This window comes from Cynocephalus volans, chromosome 1 (assembly GCF_027409185.1).
Source record: "Cynocephalus volans isolate mCynVol1 chromosome 1, mCynVol1.pri, whole genome shotgun sequence".
Lineage (NCBI taxonomy): Eukaryota > Metazoa > Chordata > Mammalia > Dermoptera > Cynocephalidae > Cynocephalus > Cynocephalus volans.
The window spans coordinates 241,863,762-241,888,253 of record NC_084460.1 but is presented as its reverse complement, the minus strand read 5'-3'; the positions used below and the strand labels follow the sequence as shown (position 1 = coordinate 241,888,253).

Here is a 24,492-nt window from a genome sequence, read left to right as displayed (position 1 = left end):
TTTGCTTTTTGTTAGAATATCTCTACTCAGACTGCTTTTTTTTTGGCTTAAGGTGGCGAACACACCAAGGAAATTGTGATAGAGAAAGAGAAAGCAGAGAGAAGAGAGCGAGAAGACCCACGCAGCTATAAATGAAGCACCGTGCCCTGGAGGACTGTGGTGGGGGAAATCCGGGGGAAGGGGGTCGGGGGTGAAAAGTCCCCAGGGGACGAAGGGTGGAGGGTTGACGGGAAAATCAGGCCTTCTGGAAGAGCGAGAAAGCCCGGCAGGGGGAACCGGGAGCCGTTCCCAACAGGTGACTTCTGCCCTGGAAGGGGAGACTGGTCCTCAGCTTCCTGTAGAGTCTCCGCGTCGATTTACTAATAGAGGGATTGTTAAGTGGCAGCGAGGCGTTTCCAATTCACTCTGTGCAGCCCCGGGAGGAGAGGCGCCGAGGTTTACCCTGTCCACCTCCGCCCCCACCCCCAACACTCCTTCGCCTTAAGGAAACCTGACAAAGTAGTAAATAAGACAGTACGAAAAGCCACTTAGCACTGGTGACACTTTCAAGCCGACCATTTAAAACAGTTCCTGCAGGCTCCTCGGGCCCCCCGCGCCCCGCTTGCCGCCTTCTACTAGCCCTCCCCTCCCCTCGCCCCCGCTCCCCTGCCCCCCCGCCCACCGTTCTCCACCTAGTTCCAGCTGTCAGACTCTTGTGTGCTCTCGGATGTTCCTTTAGATACACGCGTCCACATCACAATAAAAGTTGGGAAAATCTTCCAAACCAACGCAGGCAAATACTCGGGCCACTTCAACTCTAAAATGGGGCCCCAAAGGAATCTTTCCGAGGAAGTCCAGGTTTTTTTTCCTCTGACGGATTTTTTTCATCCTCTAAAAAATCTAGTTTTTAAACAAAGATCAACGTGTTATGCTAAAGTGTTGAGCTGACTGTTAAAACATTTGGGGAAATAATGACAATGTAACAAAGGCCTGGTTTGGAGTGAATCGTCACCCTTTTAAAAGTTAAAGCAATTTTCAGGAGAATAGCTTTCAGCAAACGCTTTACATTATTCAAAACGGCCAAATAATGCTCTATTATAGCGCCTGAATGCTGCCAGTCAGCTCCTAAGTGCAATTTGTGCAAAGGCCCCGGTGCCTTATCTCCACTTCTTTATAAAGAGGTGAATATAAAACAATTTCTTCCAAACCCAGACAGAGAGCACGAAAATTGCTTCCCTTTCTGCAATCAGGGCAATTTAACTGGAGTGCAATTAGCACTATTAAATGTCGATTCTGCATAAACAAATCTGACTGAGCAGCGAAAGTGGGGTGAGAACCTCATATACTCTGAAACTGATTTTTTAAAATTATGTATCCGGGTCCTTTACAATTGATCCGTGACGTTTTCATCTTGGAATATATTTACATCGTAAATACATAATTTTTTTCAAAAAAAAATTCTATACGAATCCTAATAAAGAAAAATAGGGTAATTAAAAGGAAGAGTTCACTTCCTTCGAACAAATATTGTTTCTCCCATCTTGCCTCTTCCGAGAGCTTTGATCTAAGTAACTGCTCAAGTTGCTGTGTTTAGAAGGCAGAGCTGGGGAAACAATTCAATCATTAGCGCTGATCGGAAGGATTGGAGCTCCTATGCCACAGATAAAATGCTTCTCCCTGATGCACAGGAAGTAGGATGGAGACCGGGAGGGCCGGTTATATTCTGAATAACTCGATATGGTAGCTGGTTAAATATTAGGTGGCTGCCCAGTCTCCCAGGAGCTTCGACCAGGCGCAGAGTTCAGCAGCGAATATACAGAACTGCGGTGGGATGAGGATGCAAGCGGGAGGGGAGGCGTTGGGGGAGGAGAAACCGAAGGTTCTCGCCTTGGCTGGGCTGGCTGCAGTCAAAGCCTTGGCCACCAGGACCGGGATGCATGAGGCGGGGGTGGGGCAAAGAGTGGGGAGAAGGAGAAGAGGCTGTAAAAAACGTTTATCTGACCTGTCCTCCCACCTGCCTTTATTTATTTATTTGCTAAGCCACAGCGCTCCCTTTTTGAATCATTTGCGCAATTAATTATGCTTTTCATTTGCATGATCTACACTAGAGTAGTGATTATCAGGTCAGCACGGTGTAGGAGTTGGGGAGATACATTAATAACTTGAGTTTAAAAAAAAAAAAAAAAAAAAGCTGCCCGTGTATACCAGCCGTTGTCTGCCCTGAGCAAGGGTGAAGGAAGCCCAGTATGGTCCGCAGCGCCTGTGGAGTCGGGTGAATCCTTTCTGCGGCTGGAGTTTGTCAGTTGTGGTTGAAAATGAAATGCAGCCTTTGATTAGAAGGGAATCTTTTATAGTTAACACATACTTATATTTTAAAAAGCACCAGTGTTGAGATCAAATGGATGGAGAAAATTAATTGAAAATTGAGGAACTCTCCCACAGTTTCTCAATTTCTGTTGAGCTTTCATTTAATATTTATTCTATATTACCCTCATTCCAGCCCAACCCTTGTAAATAAAAGAGCCAAAAAGAATCAATAGGCCAATGGGACTTTTTTTTTTTTTTCTTCTCTATCTCAGAGGTGTCACTGCTATTTAGAGGTGGTAGGAGATGCAAATCTTTGTTGCCACGCTGTAAATTCTGCTGGAGAAATTCCAAACCCCTGGTCTATTAAGTACAATCTGAATGTTTGCCACACAACTAATTTTCTACTGCTAGTTGTATCTGGGCCGTATACTTTAAGCTTGCCTCAATCTGGTTACCTGAGCCCCAAACACATTAACAGTTAAAGGAAAGACTCTGGTGTGTCAAAGGAAGGAAGGTGACTGTAGACTGTGATGATTTTAATGACTGCAATTATTGAAAGATTATTCAACAAGCATCATAGATTTGTTTACTGCATTACTTGGAAGCTATGGGGGGCCTATTCGGCTTGGGGTTTTACCTTCCTCTCTCCCTCACCAGCCACCACAGAGGGTGTTAGACCTTAGCAAACATGGTGTCCAGTGTTGGCTTTCTTCTTTTTAAGAGCATCTTTACCAGAATGATGCACATTTGTTGTCTCAGCCAACCCTAATGGAACCATCACTGGTGACACTAAAGTGACCTTTTTACATAGACCCTGAACTAACATCAGGGAAAGCCAGAGCCCAGAGAATTCTAGGTTTTCTTGAAATCAGCTTCTCCCAGCCAGGATGCCAATTTCCTCAGTTTTACCCTTTCATAGGCAGCTTTTGGAGAGGCTTCCAGCTCTTTCCTCCTCTATCCAGGACTTGAAGAAGGCATCACTAGTACTGCAAGATGTTAAACAGGAGTTTAGGCAGACCTCCAGGATTCTACTGGAGAGAGTATGGCTTTTCCCTCCTTCCCTTTAGCACACCCCTCCCCTATATTATTTTCTATCACAACTCCTGATGCTGTGTTAGAAATAAGTAAATTTTTAAAAAATGACCAAAAGCATACTGGTTTATGACTAAGGAAGTTTTTTTTTGTTTGTTTGTTTTTTACTGTAAGTACACAGGAGATGCAGATAGTAAGGTTTCTTGTCTGATATTCACAAAATGATCTGCAATCCACAATAACCAATAAATTACAGCATGGGCTTTGCTCATCAATGAATTACTGATTTGAAAAAATGAATGGCAAATATCCCCAGTAACACCCTCTTTCCTCCCTCCCCTGGGGCACCAAGGCTGGAGTGACAGGGTTATCCAAGTGTTCTTCTTGGGTTCTCTAACTGCCCAGTCTCAAGCTTAAGGTGGACTTGGCTGGAATTGAGAACCTTCCCTGTTCAAACGTGAGCCTGCAGAATTCTGCAAGTGGCAATTAGGAGCCTATTACAAGCCATTAGATTGATCAATGTACCTTAAACAATGCGAATGATTTATATGGCTGATTTATATGTGGAAGAAAAAGAAAGCCGTGGAGGAGGACGACTCCATATCCTTCACATGGTCGCTCTGTTCTGGAGAAGAGTTGGGCCCAGCTTCTGTTCACCACAGCTTAGAACCAACTACCAAAGCGATTCATTTAGAAAACTTTTCAAGCAAAGACACGGGTTCGCCTGGCTGGTCCGGTGGGTGGCGAGATGCATATTCTTTGCCCCTCTCTCTTCTTCTTAAGGAAGAGCTTAGAAAGACCAAGGCCTTGAGGTGCAGCCCAGGGTCACAGTGACGCCACTCCCCTAACGGAGGACATCGCCCAGAGCGGTCCCAGCTGCCTCCCTTCTTCGGGTCTGTCCCCGGAGAGGGGGAGGATGACTTACATATTTGTTTAACGGAGTGTTGGAGAGCTGTGTGGCCTCCTAATTACGGCAGGAACACAGAACCATTAGCCCTTGAAGTTTCAGGCGAGACTCGGGGAGGAGCGGCGACCGGGCTCCGGCGCGAGATGACTGGGGGGGGGGGGGGGCACGCCGCGGAACGGAATTCCTCGCTAGGGCTATTTCAGCTAATCTATCTGGCGAAGACAAAATTACAACAGAGCTGAAGCGATCAAAGCTGCCCCCGCCCCCACTGCTCCTCCCACCCTCCTTCCCGGCCCAAAGTCTGTTTGTAGCTGTCTCCTCTGCCGCAGACACTCGTCCGGCTTCTTACAAGGAAATTCCTGCCAGTTTTTCCAGAGCCTGCAAGGAGAGGACAGACGCACTTCACCCGTCCCAGGAGAGAAAGACCCCTTTTGTCTAACCTCCTCCTCCCCCAGTCTGCCATTAGCTCTCGAAGTGGGGGAGGGGGCAAGGGGTGGAAAGACCTTGGGAGGGTAAGGGGCGATCATAACGGAACCCCTAGTCCAACTCTGCCCCTGCTGGTCCCTCCTCTTCCTCCTCCCTTTTCTCTTTCCTAATCTTCTCCTCCCTTCCTGTCTCCCTCCCTCCTTCCTCCCTCGGATCCTCTAGATCCTCTTACCACCCAAGTCTTCTCCCGGGTTCCTGTGCCCAGAGCCTGGGCAGGAGCTGTTTATTTCCCGACATTAGCTGTTTGGCGGGAAAAGACTTCGTCCCGTCTTGTTCATGGGTGTCTGCGACAAATCCTTTTGTTTGTGTCTAAATGTGGAATGGGAAGCATTCCGGGTTGATAATGGGGCGCAGAGGGAAGAGGGAAAAAGCAGAGAAACAACGTGCATGTTTCTTTTGCAGCCAGTATGGATAGCAGCCCTGGATTTGAAAACCCTTCTAGGTGGATCGTGATTTCAAACACACACACACACACACACACACACACACACACACACACACACACACACACACACACACACACACACACACACGACTGCTCTCATCTGTCCTTTATTACCCATGCCCCACTCTCCTGAGTTCTTCTTTGAGTTAGTTCCTTTTAATCCCCTCCTTCCTAGGACCTCTTCTCAGGGCCCTATAGCTCAGTAGAGGCTGAGAAGGAGTGGATTATAAGATTGCCCTCAAGAGTCAGGCACCCCGTGACATCTTCCCGAACAGGTTTGCCCTGGGGCGCCACGTCCATGCTTCTTGATTTCAGCCACTCTAGAGCTGAACCCTGACGGGCTGGCCTCCACTGTCACACCCACAGAGGTCACACCCATGCCCTTCCGGAGTCCAAGTGGATACTGTCCACCCTGATCCGCTTCTTGGAGTATTGAGTGGCTCGTCCAGGGAGGCTCGGCACACACTTTAGACGCGTGTGTCCCTCCTCGCCCCCCTCCCTCGCTGCCGCATGCAGAATGTACACTGATGACACAGACACACTCACCCGGGCACATGCCAGTAGCGTCCATCCTTCTTCCCAGACAGGCATCAACAAGCGAGACGGCCTTGAGGCAGGTGACACGGCCGCGGGGCGGCGGGCTCCGAGCTCCAGATGCCACCCTGGTAGCAGGGGGGTTAAGGTCCTCCAAAACCAGCTGCGAGCCTCCCGGACCCGGTGGCCGGCGGCCAGGGCGCGCTGGGCCTCCCCGCCGCCTCCTGCCGTGCTCCGGAGCCGCTTCCTGCTCCGCACCCTGCTCGGTATCTCCGCCGCCGGAGCCCCCCAGCGCCCCTCTCCTAGAAGCCCGCCGCCCCCCACACGCCTTCCATAGGCTTCGTTACATCTGGGATGCATTGCTCCTTAATTGTCAACCCCATTATTGTGATCAAGCGAACGTTGTTAATCTCTACATGTATTGTTTAGGTAAATAGAGGCTGCGTTTAATCAATATGCAGGGCCCCAGCCCTCGCAGCGCCAAGTAACTTAAGTCAACGGTGAAGATTTCAGTATATGCGTAATTATAGAGCACGCGAATATTCACTCCAACCTAATAACACATCTCTTCTCCAACCCAGGAGAGCGGGAGGAGGGAATGAGAGGAATCTCCACCCTCTAAGGGGTCGAAGACCGGCTCATTCAGGGCAAGAAAAGGACTTCGTGGCTGTGACACCGAGCGTGCGGCCCGCGACCTCGGCAGAGCGCGCCGCGGGCGCTCGGACCCGAGGCCAGACTCGGGGCTGCCACCGACTTTCGAGCGACAGAATCAGGCGCTTGACGCCCCCTGCCTACCTCTCCTGGACCCTTCCCCCCCAAATCTGCGGCGTGAGGAGGAAGGTGGTTCTCCACCTCGCAGGTCCCAGCGGGGCGGGAGGGCCGGGGGCGGGGCCCCGAGGCGCCTTGCCCCCTGCTCCCGACGCCCCGGCCCCCGCGCGCCGGCCTCTCTCCCCGGCTGCTCGCAGCTGCCGCGTTCCTTGCACAGGGGAAGCTCCCGAGAATGCCACTCTTGGGCGCGCCGTGCACGGATTATTTGCGCTTCTTCTTAAATAGCTATTGTTTCCTAATTAAGAGGACCTTCGCCCAACACATGGAGAGCATCAGGGATTCGCAGCAGGGGGTGAGCAGGTCTGGAGACGAGGGCGGTGGGATGGTGTCGACTCCTTACTGCACCCTGGCTCCGGCGGTGGCCCTAGAGTGAGGGCCTCTGGGCCTCGGCAGGAAAAGGGTTAGCGGGGAATCTTCTAGGTGTCCGCAGAAAGATCCCGACTTCTCCCGACGTCCTGGAGTGAGGCCCAAGAGGCTAACCCTCAAGTTTGAGGCACTAACACTTTTCAGGCAACTCTGTCGCTGTTTATCCTGGTGCCTCTCTCTCTCTGCTGCATTCCCGGGAATGTTCGATATAAACAACCAGTAACTCCGGTTGTAACCAGATACACGCCTTGCATGGAATCGTCCCACTTTGTATAAGCAGGATTCTAGAGTCAACTCATCATTTGCAAGTTTAGGGTGTCTGCGCAACCACCAAACTAAATTGCAGCTGGAGCTTGAATTAGGGTCCACGGTATTGGATGGCGGCTGGCTGTTTTTAATTTTTGGAATTGAACGGCTCTCTTATAAGGTATCTCTCTCTCCCTGCTTTCTTTTTTCCTTTAGAAGTTGGACAGCATTTGGAACAAGAGGGAAATTAAACACAAATGTCAGTGCAATCCCGAAAACCTTTTTCTTTCCTTGACCCTTTTCTGAGCCTCCCCTCCGCTGGCCCCAAGCTACTCCTAAGCCTGTGACTCGTCTTATCACATTTGCAGATCTTTTACCAACCTGCCCAAACCTTTTAGGACAGATGAATATGGTTTGGGATTCTTGGTTGGGAGTGTCAACTTAACCTTTTCTGTGTCGAGGTTGTTTTTAAGCTAGGGCAAGGAAAAGAAAGGCAAGAGGGCTGATAGCCAGGGCTCCTGGGTGAGCACAAGCCCTTTGAAGATCTCAGGAGCTGGGTGCTAGTTAAGGCCCACCACTTAACCATGCTGTGACCTTGGGCAGGCCTAGAAACTTGTTGGTTTCCTCCTCTTTAAAATAAAGCTATTAATTTCAACTTCGAAGGATTGTTATGAAGGTTAAATAAAACTATATAGGAAAATTCCTAGCATTGTGCTCAATACTTACTAATAGTTGAGGTAAAAAAGTTCTTGCCTTTCATTTTCCACTGAAACAGCACTCCCAGATAAAACTTACTGTGAAACTAAAGGCAAAGGCAACAGCCACCATGAAACAGAATTTTAGGATGTGCGTGGGAAGCATGGGGCCTAGTACAGAATCAGGTGGATGAGGAAGAATGAATGCAATGACAGCCAGCAGCTGGCTCCTTTGGAGGGAGTAAGGCTAGCTGCTCCAGTCCACAACAAAGTCTGGTTTTCATAGTTCTGCAGGTGAGGAGAAGGAGGCCTTGTTTCTAACAGTAACAGCTAACATTTAATGAGCAATTATTATATGCCAGGCACTCTGCCAAATGCTTTAAACACAGCATCTTATTTAATCCACACAATAATCTTTTCAGGTGAGTATTACTGATATTTCTCTTTTTAACTTTTATTATAGAACATGTCAAATATACATTCAAAAGTAGAGACAATAATGAACCCCTCTGTGTCCATCACCCAGCATTAACAATTGTCAGCTTGCAGCCAAACTACCCCAATCCATTTCCTCCTGCCTTATTTTGAAGTAAATCTCAGATATCACATCATTTTACTTGTAAATATTCCCATATGTATAAAAATAACAAAAGATAACTCTTAAAAAACTCCCACAGTACCATGTTATAATCATACCTAAACATATTTGGGCTTTGTTTTATTTTGTTGTTTGTTTGATTGTTTGGTGGCTGACCAGTACAGGGATCCACATACCTAAACATATTTGAAATAATTCCTTAATATTATGAAATTCCTAATCAATGTTTAAGTTTCCCCAGTTGTCTGACAAATAAATTTTTACAATTGTTGAGTTTTGGGTTTTTTTTTTTCCTTCCCCAAATCAGATCTAAATGTCTACATATGACATTTAGTTGATATGCCTCTTAGGTCTCTTTTAATCAATATGTTCCTTTCCCTCTTTTTCTTTTTTCTTTTATTTCTTACATTGAGTCTCTCTCTCTTTTTCTTTCCTGCAATTTATTTGTTGAAATAAGTTACTCATTTGTCCTGATACCCTTTTATAAATGAAGAAACCAAGGCTCAGAGAGGTTAAAGGAATTTAGTAAGGGATAGAAAAGGAATTCGGTCCTAGCTATGTCCAACTCCAGAGTCCAAGCACTTAACAACTTTATTATATTTCCTTTAAATTAAGTGATGAAAAACAAGACACAGGAAAAACACAATCACCCATAAAAGATTTCAGAACATTCATTTCAGAACTCTCCTAAGTAACCAGTTTTTACCGAGTACCCACAGAAAACTGTTCACTTAAAGCCCAGGCAGGATTTGAGATACGGGAAGAGAAATTGAAAACACGATAACCCAGTATTCTCCTTATGTTTTGAATCTGACTAAATAATTGCTGCATGCAAATGTATCTGTAACATGAAGGGATTTTTATTTCCAACAAATATTTAGTGAGGCAAAAATCTTTCTTAAACAAATCTATCCGTTTCCTTTTTCTCTCTTTTCCTCCATTTTCCTTCTGTTCTCTCCTTTCCTCTATTCTCCATAGCTAGCTAAAGAGAAAACATCTCTTTCAAGCAGTTATTTTAAAATACCAGTCAAATTAACAATTTGGTAGTTTGATATGTGATATCTGGCTTTTGTTACTGTAGTTTTGAAACCACAGTTACCCTAGCAACTGAATACATTTTTTTCTTTAAAAATTTTTTAGCTGTCTGGAGGAGAAAAAAAAAGAAAAAAAGAAAAAGAAAACTTCTTGCCAGAATTTTCCCATAATAGCTCCCATTAACTGCAGTGACTTCTATTGGAGAGGCCAACACTGCTGTCTCCTGCTGTCACCAGTCATTCACTGATCTAGCAGATGTTTTGTTTGATAAGGCCAATTTGAGCTTTATAAAACATTTATTTTTTTCACCTCCAAGGAGCAAATACCGGTAAGGATGGGATTCAGCGTTGATCACTGGATACCGTACTAGGGCCTCAACATGCCAGTGGAGCTTCTAGGTGAGAAGAAAAACTAAAACAAATCTAAAGCCTTCATTTATTAAAAGAAGGAAAAAAGAGGGAGAAAAAAGAGGGGGGACAGTTAAAGGGCATTAGATCAGTCCCTAGGGACTTAGCAAGAGGAAAAAAGTGAGTAAGAAGAGCCAATGGTTTTCTACGGAATCTCTCTGGAAATATCTTGTAGGTGTGCAGTTGCCAAAAAGGGCAATGATGCTAGTTAGTGGGAAAAGTGAATAAGAGAGGGAGTGATGCACATTACATTGAGCTTTGTAGATTTGATGAGCCATGTGTTGGCATTTCAAGGAGGTAAAGTAGAGAAGAATCCACAAGGAAAAAAGGTGCACATTAGGACTTCTTGGAGCAACTAGACTCTTTGAGTACTAGTGAAAATATTCACTTGCCTCTAAACAAAATTCTCTTGACAATCATGCCACCAATGCAGAAAGCTCTAGTTTCCTCTTTTAAAAAAAAAGAAAAGAAAAGAAAAATGATTTTGCAAAATTAAAAATATTCAAATCCTTTGTTTTGAATAGAAGGAAGGTTGGTTTCAGGACTGGGGCTACTGTGTGGGTAAATCAAAAGGTGGCAAAAGAAGTATTGGGTGGTTCTGCTCTTGTTAGTAAGATGCCTCCTTTATGGATCTTCTGGGATTGGGGATAAACAATCCTGGAGACTGTTATTCCAGTCATTCTGCAGAAGACCTAAAAATAAAAATTAAAATTAAAATCTGAAACAGGAATTCATCCTTTGCAATATAATACCTCAACAAAGTTTCAAAGAATGAAGGCTTTTGGGGTTTTATTTTAGGTTGTCCTATGTAAGTACTGTATAACATTTTGACTTGAAGAATTACATTTTGAGCCAGAGTGAGAACTAAAAAGAAAAAGAGAAAGAGAGAATGTCAACTCCATTTGCAGAATATGTAGAAAGGCTCAGCAGACATTGAGAGTCAAGGGCCTAGAACTCATAAAAATACAAATTTCAAGAAAAATTTTGGCTGAGGATATGGCTTTCGTGGAAAAGCCTAATTCTGGAAGACAGAAGGTCTTAGTTTGGGCCATTGAAAAAACACATGATGTTGTATGAATTGCAACTTTTCCATGTCTTAGTCTCCTTTAATGGGAAAAATGAGGGTCATATGCTATTATTGTTATTTCACTTTTGAAGACTACTTTGAAAGTACATAATATTTATTATATGGTTCTATCCGGGGAGATTTACAGAAATTGAAAGTATCATCGTTATTAATATGCCCTGTAGGTGACATATACGTTCCAGTTACTAATGCTGACTAACAAAGTACCCAAACCACTATTTTATTGTGCTCCCAGATTCTGTGGTTCAGGAATTCAGATAGGGTATGGTGGTGGAGGACTCATCTTTGCTCCACCATATATGAAGCCTCAGTGGGGATGACTCAAAGGCTAAGGGTCACTCAGTGATTGGGGACGAGAATCATCTGGACATGTCCTCATTCACATAATCTGGCCGAGGATGCTGGCCCTCAGCTGGGACACCTACCATGTGGTCTCCCTGCCTGGGCTAGTTTGGGCTTCCTTACAGCATGCATCTGAATTCCTACAGTGAGTGTCCGAAGAGAGAAAAGTGAAATACTTGGCATTTCTGTGATCTAGCCTCAAAATTTACATAATGTCACTCTCCCGTACTCTTTCAGTTGAGGCAGTCACAAAAGTTTGCCCAGGTTTAAGGGGAAGGGCATAAACTCCTCCTGTCCATGGGAGAAGTGTTAAAGTCAGATTGTAAAAGGAGCAGTTGGGATAGGAGATACTGTTTCAACCAACTTGGGAAAACACAGTCTGCAATAATACATGTATATACGTATAAAGGGAACATTTTAACAGAGTGCAGAGAATTGACATTTGAGAGGTAGTTTTTACTGTCTGTGGTAGCTGAAAATTAGAGTCCTTCCTCAAAGACTGAACTACAAAGCAGGATTTTACATATTCCCTACGCCTTCTTTTTTAGGAATTATTTTTCATTAATTTCTTGAAAGTGTGAGATTTGTAGTGGTTTGATTAACATTTTGTTCTCACAGGTACAATTTATTTATTTTTTAATTTAATTTTATTTTGTTAATATACAATGTGGTTGATTATTGTGGCCCATCACCGAAACCTCCCTCCCCCTCCATCTCCCCGCTCCCTCCCAACAATCTCCTTTCTGTTCGCTTGTGGTATCAACTTCAAGGAATTGTAATGTTGTGTCTTCTTCCCTCCCCCCCCAACATGTACAATTTAGTAAGTACATTACAATTCTTTAAACTTCTCATGAACAGATGAGCAGCAGTAAGTACAGAATCACAAACTTTAGAGGAGTTTCTCATTTGGCTCAAAACACTGCAATTGAGAGTGTAGATCTAATTACTTGATCACTCACATCTCTTTAAAATAAACTTGATAGACTGCTTCAATAGAGAATTATTGACATTAGAAAAAAATGTTCAGTCTCTCAGTTGTGCATTTCTTTTTATTAGCTTCCCTTTGATTAAATAATCCAAAAGTTTGGAATATTGGAAATCAGCCTGCATCTTTGAAAGAAAACCTAATACTTTTCTTTATTACTGTAGGATTTTTTCCTTCTTTTTCTATGTTAAGAAAACTGAGGAGATGTCCTAATATTTGGTTAACAAATTAAAAACCCATGTTTAAATGCTTTAATATCCTGGTCCTATTTCAGTGTGTCATCAGGGGTTGATTTACTGGCTGTAAAATTACATAAGAAACCTTTTAAATGTAGAACTGTTGACAATATTTGAACTTCTGTACATAAACTGTGATCTTCTGATAATGACTGCATCACTTGTGACAGCTCCTCTAGCTCTCCCAGACTAGCTCTGAAATCAGTGATTTATTTTCAGAGATCAGAGATGGGTCACAAGGCTGGGCCTTTTTAAGTATCCAATGCTTGTTACTCATTCTATAGTTCATGCATTTTCCAGACTTCTCTAAATATTTTTGCAAACTTTATAAACAAAACACTTCCTTTAAGAACCATGCAATTGGTATATTTGGGTAGCCTATCGATGAAGAAGACAGAAATGATGTTGATTATATAGTAACGACAGACCCAAGGGCAAGGAGTTTTGGAAGTTGAAAATTTGTCATTTTATAGCACTAAGTTTGATGGAATACATCTCAGTTAACAGTTATACTAGATGAGATGACATGAGCTCAGATTGAACCCATTTTTCTGTGTGTCTAGCTCCACCATAATTCAGGGATGGGGGAAGAAGTATACAGAAATGTGTATAAGTTAGGGTTTGTTTGGCTACATGTGTCAAAACAATTAGAAGCCAAGATAAATTACACTGGCGTGAAGTTTAAAAGATAGTTTACTTCTAAACTGATGTGGTGGCTCCATGATCATCAGGGATCTAAGTGCTTCTCTCTTGATACCTCACCTGCTTTACTTAGTACACAACCTCGTAAGTCAAGATGCTTAAGTTCCAGCTACTGTTTCTACATTCTTGTCAACAAGGAAGAAGAAGATCAAAGAAAACATGCTCTTTCCCCTTAAAAACACTTCCCAAAGAGGAGGACGGAAATGAGGTTACCAGAGGTGTGGGGGGAGGGGTAGCAAGGGCCACAAAAAATGATTACATTGTGTAATGATGAATATACTAATTATCCTGATTTTAGCATCATATACTCCATAAGTGTTGATATTCAACTCTGTATCCCACAGATAAGTACAATTACATTTCAATTAAAAAAAGAAAAAGAAAAATACTTCCCAATAGCTCCACTCAACACTTCAGTTAACATCTCATGTACTAGAATTTACTCACATAGCCACATCTAGTTGCAAGGAAGGCTGGAAAATACAGTCTTTATTCCTCATGGTCATGTTTCTAGCTAAAATTCTATTAGTAAGTGCTATGTTTTAAATTTTTTTTTGTCCCCTCCATTTTCATGTGTTGGAAGTTTAATCTGCAAATCAACAGTGTTGGGAGGTGGAGCCTAAGGGGAGGTGTTTAGGTCATGAGGGCTTTGCCTCATGAATGGATTAGTGCTGCTATAAAAGGAGCTTGAGGGATGGACTCTCTCTTCCATTCTTCTGTCATGTGAGGAACAGCAGTCTTTCCCTCTGGAGGATTCAGTGTTCAAAGCGTCATCTTGGAAGCAGAGAACGGGGTCCTCACCAGATACCAAAGCTGCCAAGCCTTGATCTTATACTTCTCAGCCTGGGAATTAGGAGAAATAAATTTCTGTTCTGTATAAATTACCCAGTGTGAGATATTCTGTTATAGCATCACAAATGGACTAAGACACTAAGATAATAGTCCCTAACACAAAATTAGTGCTTTGGGAAAGGAGGGATGGCCTAGAAAACAATAAACTGTTGTCGTGAGACAAACGTATACTACGTTTGGCTAGTCAGTATGTGACTGAATAGCACGATGATTTTTAAACTTCATTCTACCCAAACAAACATCAAGAATTATATCTAAATGAGAAAAAGTAATTATTACTGATGTTATTAAGTGCGACAGTGGCATTATGATGATGTTAAGATAAAACCCTTACTGGGCCGACCCCGTGGCGTACTCGGGAGAGTGTGGCGCTGGGAGCGCAGCGACGCTCTGGCCACAGGTTCGGATCCTATATAGGAATGGCCAGTGCACTCACTGGCTGAATACCGGTCACGAAAAAGACAAAAAAAAAAAGAAAAAAGATAAAGCCCTTACTTTTTAAAGATTTATATGGAGTATGGAAGGGTGTAATGACAGGATCTTTGGGATTTGCTTAAAGTACTTCTGTGAAGGAAGAAAAGGGGGAGAATGAAGGAAATGTAGCCAAAATCTTGATAATTTAAAATTTCAGGCTATGAGTATATGGGATTTATTGTACTATTATTTTTAATTTTATTTATTTTTTAATTGAACTATTAATTTTAGTATGTTTGAAATATTTCATAATGAAAATAATTTTTGTAAATAATCAGCATCAAAATTTCTAAGTCCCAAGTGGTAATATCAGTTCCATGTAGCACTGGCCAATTTACTCAATGTTTCTGAGTCTCATTTTCTTCATAGGTAAAATGCAAATGAAAATATCTGTCCTAACCAGTTAACAGCGATGCAGTGAAGGTCAAATAGAAAAGTGTCTGTGAAAGTGTTTCGGAATCTGTAATGTAGTATGATACCAGATATTGTTGATGACATGCTTGCTGTCATTTCTGTTATCAATTATTAATAGTGGGACAGAGGCCATGTCTCATTATTCACTGTTGTATCTCAAGTGACTTGTAAAATGCCTGGCACGTAATAGATATGAAATAAATGTCTGATGAGTGGGAATAAAAATTAAGAAAAAAAATTTATCTAAAGTTGGCATGGACTCATAAGGATAAAGAGACCTCGGATATCATCCAATAACCTCGTATTACATATGAGAAAACTGAGGCCCAGACCAATTAAACAACTGACTTACAATGACACAGGGTGGCAGAGTTTCAGTGCAGTGGAAGAGATAAAGGCATAATCATCCTCCAAATCACAAGGGGAATACCAGAGACTCAGAGAGAATGTTGTTCCCTTTTTAAAAAAACTAATTTTTTTCATGGTACATGTTTATGGAGTATAGTTTGTTGTTTCAATATGTGCGTGCATTATACAAGTTGTATGATGATCCGGTCAAATTAGTTAGCATGTCTATCACCTAAACATTTATCATTTCTTTGTGGTAATAACATTTAAGATCCTCTTTTCTGGCTGTCTTGAAATGTGCAGTACAATATTTTTAGCTATTGTCACTCTAGGGCACCAGAACTTATTCTTCCTATCTAACCATAACTTTGTAACTTTGCACCCATCTGCCTGTCCTCCTCCACCCACTCCCTTTTCCTGGTAAAAACTATTCTACTCTCTCTTTCTTTTTTCTTCTTAATTTATTTTTCTTAATTGACCCATGAAAATAGTTTATATTTATGAAATACGATATGATATTTGGGCACATTGTTATTCCCTTTTTAGCTACCTTGGGGAAAATGTTCCATTATATAATTGCAAGGAATTTACAGACCCAAGGAACAGTGCATTCTCTATCCGTTCTCAGATTTTGTTCTAACTACAGTTTTCAAACAGGAGGCTAACCAGTGGGGATTCAAAACTTCTTTTGTCGTGCAAATGTTTTGGTTCTAATGGTCCTAATTACAAGAATTGATCCTGTAGATGAAACAACTATTGACAATCTTTTCTTTGAAAGTTCTCATAATACTGTTACATGATCTTTGTGGCCAAGAGCTGTGAATTCTGTCCAAATATTTCATGAGAAATCCTTTACTTGAGTTTGGATCTGGATCAATCATATCAGCAATGTTCTGACACAAGAGGGCTGAGTTAGGATCACATGTTCAGATGAACATTACTTTGATGTGTGGGATACATATATGCAACCCTCCCCAAGAAAAAAGCACCAGATAACAGTCATTCGCTAGCCAAGATTCAATAATAGAAATGATCAGACATTTATTCATTGATTTATTTTGGCATATAAAAATATTTATTTTTGCCCATGAGTCTATGGGTTGGTTAGGCAGTTCAGCTGATCTGATCTGGACTTGGGTGATCTCGTCTGGTTCTTTCACCCATCTGTGATCAGTTGGCAGGTCAGCTGGGAGCTGATTGGATTAGAATGGCCGTGGCTGAGATGACTCATCTCTGTGCTCTTATCCAGCCGGCTACCCTCAGGCTTGCGATCATGGTGGAGGCAGCGTTCTACAAGAGCAATCTGAAGGCACAAAAGGCTTCTTTCTTAAGGCCTCAGGTCAGAACTGTCATATTCACTTCTGCTGTGTTCTATCAGTTAAGCAAGTAACAAGTAGAGATTCAAGGGTAGGGAAAATAGACTCCATCTTTAGATGAGAGAACCTGCAAAGTGACATCATAAAGGACACAGATATGGATGGGAGACGAATCAAGGCCCTTTTTGCAGTCAGTCTGCCACAATAAGGATGAGACTTTGCTGAAGATACTTTCATGAGGTTTTCCCTTGAAGTGTCCCCAACCAACCAAACAAACATATAGCTTTTACTTAAGTTGGGAGAAGAGGAGAACTTTACTAGAATGGTGGAGAGAAGCTTGAAGTAGGGTGACTGGCATCAGATAATTGGATTTTCTTTTGAAGGTTACAAAACCAGGTAAAGCTGTTATGTTTTGTGCATTCCCAAGTTTACCCATGCCCAATAATGACACGGATTTCTATGTTCTGGATATTAAGCTCTCTACATACAGCAGCTCATTTAATTCTCACAATCACCATATGAGATGTCATTATCCCTATTTTATGGATGAGTTAACTGAGGCTTAGGAAGTTTAAACGGCCTAATTAATGTCTCTCAACTATAACTGAGAGAGTATGAATTCAAACGCAGACAACTCTGAGTTCAAAACCAGTGGGAGATATTCTACACTGTGCTATTTAGTCTCCCAAGATGTAATATGCTAAAGTGGGTTGATATATCATAAAGCAGGGATCAACAAACCTTTTCTTTAAATGGCCAGATAGTAACTATTTTAGGCTTGTGGGTTATATGATCTCTGTTGTAGCTCTCCACTCTGTTTTTGTAGCAGAAAAGCAGCCAGAGACAATATGTAAATGAATGAGTGTAGCCATGTACCAACAAAACTTTATTTACAAAAACAGGTGACCAGCCAGATTTATCATAGAGAATTTGATACAAGTGTGGGCTTAGTAAAAATGCACTTTGTTCCAAAGTCCAGTTTGACGTGTTCTCCAAATCCCCTCAAACATTATAATAATAATGTACATTATAATGACTGATGTATGCTATTAATAAAAGATAATTTTTAAAACAAGGCAAAATCATGATTATCATATAAATATAAAAAAATAATGTCAAAGATTTTATTTAACTCATTCATTAATGAAAGAAACGGTAAAATGTTAAAAGCAGTTCAAAAGAGAATCCAAAGAACAAATACATATAGCAGCAATCAGAAACGCTGAAATGAATTTGGCAACAGATTAAAAAACTGGTCGATATTTATAAGAAATAGAATATTACACTTGGAATCATCTTTTCCACAGATTGGTAGTTAATTGCATCTTCACCAGACCCAATTTATTGTCATGTCTATGGACAAGATATTAGCATTACTATCACTTTTCTACTATTTACAGAGTTGTATGTTCCATTGTCCAGTCAAAGATGATGAAAACCACAGATCCCTATATAGTCAGATAACCCCAAAGGATCACTTAGATAACATCCACTGAGAAGATACCCAGTAATTTTCACCCATTCAGAATTATCCCTGATAATTTATTGCAATTTTTCTTAACACTATGCTTTAATCCAAAGTTTCCCAAAAAGTGGTAGACCTAACACTGGTGATACTGGAAATGATTTTACGTAGCATGGACAAATGTTTTCTATCTTAATAATCATATATTTATTTTATAGTAGGTTATAAAATTAGTCTGTCAAACTCATGGTTTCACAGATACTATTTTTTAAAAACCCACACCTAGATAGATCACTGTGAAATTTCAGACCACCGTAGATAAGAGATAATTCTAAAATCCTGTAGAAAGAAAAAAGTTATCTACAAAGGAACAAGAATGAAACAAACATCAGACTTCCTATCAGCAACATTAGATGCTTGAAAACAAAGGAAAAATGCCTTTCAAGTTTGGAGTGAAAACTACGTTAAGTGCAGAATTTTATTTCCATTCAAACTCTTCAATCAAGAGTGAGAGGAAAACACAGTTATTCTCAGAAATTCAATAACTCAGAAAGTTTAACACCCATATAAATGCCAGGTAAATTAAAAACTTAAGTGTGGCACAAACTTGTTTTCAGCTTCAAGTTTCCGTTTCAAGATGGAGTAACAGAGAGCAGATTTACCATCTGCCTGAAACAACTAAAAAAAAAAAAAAAAAAAAATCAGACAATATACATAAATCAATGGTTTTTATTATAACAATGGACAGGAGACAATGAAAGAACAGTGACCCCTGAGAAATGGGAAAACAAGTGAGCCCAATGATTTTCCCAGCTTAATGCCTAGAGAGAGTTTCCAAGCTGCGGTGCAGGAGGGACCCCAGTCAGAACTCAGGGATTTCCCTGAGTTGAGAAGACAAAGCTGGGAATTTGAAGATATGAAGCTGGGAGAGGCCAAAGCTGCTGGAGTTTGCAGAACAAAGTACATACCAGACAGAATTCTTCTCAGAGAGATATAATCCCCCAAATGCCCAGAGGTTCTTCCTTAACTCTTCAGCTGAGTAGTTATTAGCACATGCATGTGAAGAAGGTGCACTTGATCATGGAAAGACCCACTCACAAGGAACTCACACAGGGCCAGGCATAGTAACAATTACCACCAGTCAGACTTGAAAATCTCATAGTTCATGGAGTACTGGGTCTTGCCTCAGTAGAGATGCAAAATTAGCCCTAGATTAAATGTTCTGGTCCCACCTAATGAATCTTAAAAGCAAGACCTAAAAGGATCAAACTTTTTCCATGTAACTTAGTTGCATCCCAGAACAAAGCTCAAGTATATTTATAGGTATATAAAAATATCCAGTACCTAACAAAATAAAATTTGCAATGTCTGGCATCTAAGAAAAAACTATAAGGTATGCAAAGAAGCAGGAAAATTTTAAGCAGAAAAATCGATCAATCAAAACTGGATGAAATGGGCAGGCCAGTAAGTTCTGTTGGTTAGAGCACAGCCTTATAACACCATGGTCACAGATTTGGATCTCTGTACTGGCCAGCCACCAAAAAAACAAAAATAAAAACAAAAACAAACAAACAAAAAAGCCAAGAAAAACAAACTGGATAAAATGGACATAGATGATAGAATTAGTAGACAAGAACATTAAAACAGTTTTTATAACTGTATTAATTATATTCCAAAATCTAGAGTAACAGTTATTAATAAAGGAGTGATTCCCCATTTAGCAATGTCTGGAGACAGTTTGGTTGTCACCACTTGGGGGTAGTGGTGCTACTGACATGAGGTGATCCTGGGGATCCAGGGATCCTGCTAAACATTCTACAATGCTAGAACAGACCCCCACAACAAAAAATTATCCAGCCTACATTGTCAGTGAGGTTGAGAGACCCTGATCTAGAGGAAGAATTGAACATGTTAAGTAGAGACATGGAAGATGTGAATAAAAACACAAATTGACCTTCTAGATATTAAAGTGACATGACTAAAATGAAAAATACACTGGATAGGTTTAACAACAGATTGAAGTTGCAGAAAAAACAGGAGTGAACTTGAAAATATGATAATATAAACCATACAAAATGAAACTCAGACAAAAATATAAGTCTGGGAGAAAGAAAGAAATAGATCATCGGTGAGCTGTGGGACAACTTTGAGTGGCTTAATATACAATGATACTTCAAAAATTTCATGGAAAAATTAATTTAAAAAATTTTTTTTGGCAGCTGGCCCCCACAGGGATGGAATCCTGGACTTTGATTTTATCAGCACCACACTCTAACCAACTAAGCTAACTGGCCAGACCATTGGAAAAATAGAATTTAAAGATATGGATCTTTCTATGAACTTTTTGAAGTATCCTTGTATATGTAATTGGAGGCTTAAAGAAAAGGTCCAGTGGTGACAGAAAAAAAAAATCTTTGAAGAAATAAAAGCCACAATGTTCCCAAATCTGATAAAAGTCATTAATCAACTAATCCAAGTAACTCAACAAGCCCCAAGCACAAGTGACATGAAGAAAACTACACCAAGACAGCATCATAATCAAATTGTTTTAAACAAGTTACCAGGAGAAAATATAAAAAGCAACCAGAGGGGAAAAAAAAAGACATAGTACGTACAGAGGAGCAAAGATAATGATGATAGAACATTTTCTTGTCAGAGACAATATAAACCAAAAAACAGTGGGACATCTTTAAAGTATTTTTTCAAAAAAGCTGTCAACCTAGAATTCTATACTAAAGTATCTTCTAAAAATGAGGCAAAATAAAGACCTTTTTGACATAAAAAAAAAAACAGAAAGAACTTACCACCAGCATATCCACATTACAAAAAATATTAAAGGAAATCTTTTAGGTAAGGAAAATAATACCAGTTGGAAATATGAAACCACCAAAAGGAATGAAGAGCACTGGCTGATAACAGTCTTAATTTGAGTACAATGGAAGTCTTTTTAAGGAACGTGGAGAAGGTAGAAATATTATACTCTACAGCCTGTTATCAACCTACCAAATAAGTGAAAAAGTCCCAGGTAGGAAATTAAGGTTAATATCAATTACATTTCTTTGTGAGATATGTTTTTGTCTAAGCTATTTGGACTCTGGTACTTTATCTGGTATATGCACATTGCCTACTGGATAAGTACTGTCAATGGAGAGCTCCTGTACTAATTTGCAATGTTATTGTATTAATGAATATTTAGTTTATGTTGCAATAAGAAACACCCCCAAATCTCAATTGTTTACAACAACACAGATTTATTTCTCATGGTACATATCAGCTGCAGCTAAACTCAGTGAGTGTTCATTTCAGGATCCAGGTTGAAGGAGTAACACCTATTAAGGACATTCATTATTGTGGCAGAGGGAAAAGAATGTAAGGGCTGAACCATGCAATGACTCTTAAACTTCTACTTAGATGGTAAGCATTGCTATGCCTCACATTTCATTGGCCAAAGCAAATCCCGTGTATAAACTGAATGTTAACAGAGTAGGGAAGTATGGAACTCCTATAGGAAGGCACCTCTAGTCACATGGAAATGCACAGAATGTATAATTCTCTTACAGGAAGTGTGGGGAACAATTGAGAACAAAACTGCAATCTTCCACAGTTATTAAACGGGATGCATCTGATGAAGAATAATTCAACTGACTGTTCTGCTCTGATCACTCAAATAAGACCAACCTGATGGTTTATGTAATATCCTTTTACATTTTATCACTGCACTTTCAATTTAAGAATCATGTAACTTATACTGAAATACAGATCTTTGCTACTCAGTATTACAGTATTTTTTGAGTGATAAATGGGGAAGAAAAGCCTCCCTAACAGGTCCAATCACTAACTAGTTCTGCCCAAGATAGTGACCATTCTCTATAACAGCAATGCCCCAAAGCATTTCTTTCCCACATATTGTTCACATTTTCTTTTTAAAATGTGTGGCAGTCTGAGAATACAGAAAAAGCATAAATGTGTTTTTCCTATGCTCTTACCCAGCAACAATACAGAAGACTTCTGTAACCAAATGTGTGGGGATATCTTTCCACCAGTAAGCAATCAATTCTGCAGTGACACCAACTAGGTTTCCTCTAATTAAAATCTATTCTGACTATCTACCTGGAGATAGCTTCAGATCCCACAAGTTAAGGGCTCAGTCCCCAAGACTGCCCCCACTTCAGATCCCAGCCACAAGTCCAGGCCCCTGCAAATTCTGACGCACCAGCTATAAATCAGGGTTCCCACACTTCCTACTCGGAATCAATTGATTTGCCTGAGCAGCTCACAGAACTCCGGGAAACACTTATGTTTGCCAGTTTATTATAATGGATATTAAAAAGATTCAGATGAAGAGATGCATAGGGTGAGGTATGGGGGAAGGGGTGGGTAGTTCTCATGCCCTCCCAGAGTGTGCCATCCTCCAGTTACCTCTGAACCCTGTCCTTCTAGGTTTTCATGGAGGCTTTATTACATTAGCATGATTAACTAAATCATTGGCCATCGGTGATCATCAACTTAACCTTCAGCCCATCTCCCCTCCCCAGAGGTTGAGGGGTGGGGCTGAAAGTCCCAACCCTCTAATCTTGCGTTGGTCTTTCTGGTGACCAACCCTCATCCTGAAGCTACCTCAGAGCTGCCAGCCATCAGTCAATCATTAGCATGCAAGAAGTCACTCATCACTTTTGAGATTTAAGGATTTCAGGAGTTATATGTCAGGAGACTGGGAGGAAGGACATGTATAGTTCACAGTATCACAGGCAGCCACCACCTTTCACAGTCCCTGTTACTGTTTATAACTCTCCTTTAAAATTTATTTCTACTCAGAATCTTTTCTTGAGAAGTACTATCGTTGATTTTCTCCAGTATTCCACTGAGATGCCACATCGTTTGAAGTAGCTTATCATTGTATAGCCTTACAGCAATTCTTCTGGCTGCAATCTTCCCTGAACCCCCACTTTAACTCATCATAAGGAGCGAACTGGTTATCCTGACGCCAGATGCATGTCCTGGGCAGAGAACCATTTTCGATGAGCTCAGCTACCATACAGATTTTCTGTCTTCACTCTTGAATTTTGGTATGATGTCTGATTTTATGTGAGGGTACTTCAAAAAGTTCATGCCAAGATTTGTATTACCTTTTAACTCTACTTTTTCAAGAACTTTTTGAAGTACCCTCGTATTTTTTTAAAGGGATTGAACTCCATCACAGTTTCAAGGACTTCGATTTTCCTTTGTTGCTTAATGTCACCTAATTTTTTGGTTTCCATTATGATATGATGATCTTCCTAATATTGTTGCCTAATTTTGTTTATTAGTGCATGTGAGATAATCACTCTCTCAGCCCTCATGTTGCCTCTAAAGAGAAAAGTGCCTGTCATTATCATTATTATTATTATTGGATAAGATGAGTCACAAAGAGATTCTGGGTAATGGGCAGACCTGATAGAAAAGATAAAGGTGAGATCGTTCATTGAGCTTAGAACTTGCCTCTCATCTTGCCAGGCACGTGAGTGCAGAGTTTGAAGTTTCTAAGAAATAAAAACCAGCAACTGAGCGGATGATCCAACAGAGAGGCATAAACTTTGAACTTGAGGAGTCACAAATTCTTCTGCTTGCCCTGCTGAGATGCTGACGTAAGGTGGAACACTCGCTATGGAAACTAAGATGAATGAAATTGCTGGAGAAGCAAATATTCCTTAAAAGCCTTCACAATTCACCAGCAAAAAGGCTTCCAAAAATCCAAAAGGGACTGAGAAAGAGGGTCAGGGGTCAAAGGTAAAGCCTCATGATCATCAATGTGGAAGAGATGACTAGTCAGTCAATACGGGATTCCTCTAAGGAATTTTTTTTTTAAACCACTTTATTGAGGTATGTTTGACATACAAAAACTGTACATATTTAATATGCATAACTTAATGAATTTGGAGATATGTGAAACCACCACTATAATAAAGGCCATAAACATATCCATTATCTCCAAAAGTTTCCTCTTGCCCCCTTATTTATTTATTTATTTAGTGGTAAGAATGCTTCACATAAGATCTACCCTCTTAGCAAATTTCTAAGTACTATATACATTACAATATTATTTACTATGGGCACTATGCTATACAGCGAGTCTTCAGAACTTATGCTGTGTAACTGAGAATTTGTACCCTTTGACCAACACGTCCCCATTATCCTCTTCCCCAAGTCCCTGTCAACCACCACTCTACTATCTGCTACTATGAATTTTACTATTCAGGATTCCTCACATAAGTGGGATCATGCAGTATTTGTCCTTCTGTGTCTGACTTATTTCACTTAGCATAATGTCCTCCAGCCTCATCCAAATTGTCGCAAATAGCAGGATTTCTTTCTTTTTTAAGATTGGGTGATATTCCATCTTATGTAAATACAGCACTTTCTTCATGTA

The 24,492-nt window shown here is 40.9% G+C and overlaps 1 pseudogene; it reads right to left on the bottom strand.

Annotated features, from left to right (window-relative positions):
* Nucleotides 1-6,854: 6,854 nt before the first annotated feature.
* LOC134369386 (uncharacterized) overlaps nucleotides 6,855-24,492 on the bottom strand; it is a 37,698-nt pseudogene continuing 20,060 nt past the window's right edge.